The sequence below is a fragment of the Apteryx rowi genome, unplaced genomic scaffold, assembly GCF_003343035.1.
Source record: "Apteryx rowi isolate R43461 unplaced genomic scaffold, aptRow1 scaffold_299, whole genome shotgun sequence".
Taxonomy (NCBI): domain Eukaryota; kingdom Metazoa; phylum Chordata; class Aves; order Apterygiformes; family Apterygidae; genus Apteryx; species Apteryx rowi.
In genome coordinates this window covers 647,173-650,748 of record NW_020449407.1, presented here as the reverse complement: position 1 = coordinate 650,748, position 3,576 = coordinate 647,173, and the positions used below count along the sequence as shown (strand labels likewise).

The following is a 3,576-nucleotide window of genomic DNA, read 5'->3' as shown; positions in this document are numbered from 1 at the left end:
GGAGGTGATGTTTGAATATTAACCAGCTCTCTTGAACGCCCCTTCCTTCTAGGGCCGTAACCCATGGGATTCCTCCAAGTAGGTCCCTGAAGAGGCCAAAGTTTGCTCTCCTGAAGTCTAGGGTTGTGATCCTACTTAGTGCCCTGCTGCCTCCTCGCAGGATCCTGAACTCCACCATCTTTCGTGCAGTATCATAAGGCACACATCCACTGAATATATATGTATGACTCTCCAAGGTCACTCACATAGTGACCACATGCAATGACACCTCACTCCAAACCATTAATCTGAGTTTTCAGTATCATGGGTTTTTTTGGTAATGCTCCAATGTTTGGTCAAATTTGACCCTTTTACACTGGAAGACCTCCACATTGCCTTTCTCATATCTACCTACACCAATCAGTTCAGACAATCTTGTCAATACAAACATGGATTTATACTTAGCTGCTCCAGCACCAGCTTGTAAACTAATCTGTCCAATGACAGATTTATACAAAGGGTATACAAAATCCTTTAGGGCAGAAACATTTAAATAGAGTCTTTTTTTTTTCCTGTTAGGGAAAGGAAACCTTGTTCTTCCAAGTCTATTTGTAATTACATTTACAATTAATTACTAGGTAACTAGTAACACCTGTGCTGACTTTGATATTGAAGATACATATTCAATGAAGGAGAACACCAAGTATTTATCCTGAGCCTGCAGGAAAGCTGAGGCCTTCTTTGATGTGTCCAGTAAAAAAATATGGTCCTCAACAGCTCATGCTTGGTTCATGTATATTGTGCTCATCTATAGCTGTGCTAATTATGTCAACCTATAGCTTACACCTCTCACTTCAAATGGCTGGGGAATCTGAAATATCCACCTGGAATATATAGAGCAATATTAAAAGTCTACAACTTCAGCATCTCCTATGGAATAGCTCCTGCCACAAATATGTCCAGGCATTACAATATTTTTAGCTGATACAGTAGTGTCTCAGTTAAAGAAGGGAAATAAAGAATACAGAGCAGATTATATTCCATAAAACAAACAGCCCAAGTTAATAAAAAATATTTATAGGGATTTCATGGGCAAACATGTAGGCTGTGCACATGTATCCCTAATGCCTAGAAGACATATTGATCTGAGTTTGTAAAAAATGAAAAAATCAAGAACATCCCTAAAAAATGAAAACAAGATCTACAATTTTATTAAAAAGAAACACTGAGCTTCAAAAGTGCTGATCACCCCAAATCCCACTGCTAGAATCTCTGTACCTGCCATGACTTGGTACTTCTCAAATTAGATTGACCAAAACGTTAATAATGTGATTTAAGGAATCATCTTTCAGTCTAGCAATTATTTCAAGTTACTGAAATACATTATGTTTTTTCTTCTTCTTGCCACTCAGTATATACAGCTTACAATGATATCACAGTGTTTTTTTTGAGAACAATGTTATTAACCTGAATGTCTTAATGAATTTAAGCATGGATAATTGTAATATTTTATCAACAATTTAAAAATTGTAATATTTACTAACTGAAAGTTCATGTCAAATTTCAGTGGAAAAAAATCTAGTCTTTTTTTCTGATCAACACTGGCACATGAAGCATTATTTACCATACTGCACCTTTGGTGGACAGTTGTCCACCATGTTGTCCATGTTGTCCTATGTGACCTTTTTCTTTTGCTTAAAATTCAGCAGACATCAACAGGACTTTTTACAGCTAGTAAGCRTTGCATAGACTCCTTGGTTTGGCACAAGATAGTAAAGTTTGTCAGATACTGTGATGTCCTTCAGAATGATAGAGCTGTCTGAGTTGTTTTATAATAGATGCTTTATTTTTACCTTCAGATGTGTACTAGAGGCTTCTGCTGACTTAAATATGTTTCCATCCAAGAGTAAGGTTTGGGCTTCACTACAGCCTGAGCAAAAGACTGCATGGCCCACAATTTCCTGCAACTTTGCCTTCAAAATCATCTCGTTCAGACATGGGACTCTGCAAATACATTCAAGAAGATGGTGAATTATAATATTTGTAATAAAAGCTACTCGTATCTTTTGTGTTGCATACAAAGTATTTTCCCATTTCAAGTAAGTGAATGTGTTTGTGTTACTGCCAGGAGGGGAATATGCAGCTGTGGATTAAAAAAGGCCTTCACCCTTCAGTTGCTTTAAAAGGTAAGTATATAAACTATTTGGGAGGAAGAGGTGGTTAAACATCACTTCCTAAAATATTTATTGTAAGTCATAACTATTGTATTGTGTGTAAATTTAGGAAAAGAGTACATTTGAACTATCTACTGCAAGCAAGAGAAAATTAAAGTATGTTTTATTGATATGATTTTAAAACATTACAGTGGGGAAAATTTGGGGGAAAACATGGGGGAATTTGTTGGAGATGGTCCTAAGGTCTTAATACAAGAGCAATATAATGAAAGTTGCCAAACATGCTGGAGAAAAAGAGAGCAACTGCTAGTGTAGCAGACAAAGAGTAAAGGTGCGCGAGGTGGCACAGGGTGCCAGGCTGATGGGCCCAGTGGAGGCAGCACAGAGGGCTGAACGGGAGAGCCAGAGACAGGTCCCAGGGCACGGGTGGTGGGGCTGGGGTAAATGAGAACAAAATGAGGACAGACGCACAGAAACAGATGCCTGCAAGTCAAACCGGGTGAGAGAAAACAGAAGCAGCGGGGCCGGTGCCAGCAGGCAGCCCCTGGGGAAGCTGGTGGGTCACAGCAGCGACGGCAGCGGGGCTGGAGGGAGCGGGGCGGAGGGGCTGGACAGGGACCCAAGGGCTGGGTAACTCGCTGCCGAAGGGGACCCCGATTCCCCAAGCCACGGGCAAGCAGAAAATAATGCTCCTCTGCTGGGACCAGCAGCTTGCTTTGCTCCCGAGCCCTGTCGCAGCCGGCCCTGCTGGGGCCAGCGTGGGAAAAGCCACCGCTGCACCCTGAACAGTGGCACCTAACAGGTATCGCTTTCAGGTGACAAACATCTTAGCACTGGCGATAATCTTTACTTAGTTTAACCGGGCTCGGCTTTAACTCTGACGACGAAAGAGAACATAATACCTGACCTCAGTTTTGCAGACCGAGCTGCTGGGTCGGGGGGAGGCTGTCCTGCGAACCGCGGCCCAAGGGAATGGCGTTGGGCTCAAAACGACAGCAACGAAAGCCAAAAACCAACCAACCACCCCCCCCCMAAAAAAAAACAAAACACAAAACACAAAAGACAAAGAAAAAAGAAAGGAGAGGGAAAACTACCTGTAAATGGGATTAGACAGTGCCTGGGACTCTGGCAGGCGCTGGCCGCGGCGGCTCCCGGCGCGGGGCTCGGGGGGGACTTGGGAAAGGAGCAGACGCTGGGCGGACCCCCACGCCGGCCTGACGAGGTGACCAAGGCTTAACCGTGCAGTTTCGCCGGGCTCAGCTCGCCCCCCCCCGCAGCGTGTGCTGCGCCGGGACCCGGCGGTAACCCGGGCGGCTGTAGCGGGTTTCGCTGCGCGCGGAAGGAGGCGGCGGCGGCGCGGCAAGGGAGGCTCGACTTGAGCCCCACACGGGTGGGTTTCTTTCTTTTTTTTTTTTTTAATGTA

At 44.0% G+C, this 3,576-nt stretch overlaps 1 protein-coding gene across 1 annotated transcript in view; it reads left to right on the top strand.

Moving 5' to 3' along the window:
* The window catches only part of LVRN (laeverin), a 47,045-nt gene that overhangs the window by 6,616 nt on the left and 36,853 nt on the right, over nucleotides 1-3,576 (top strand). The gene's annotated exons all lie outside the window — the stretch shown is intronic.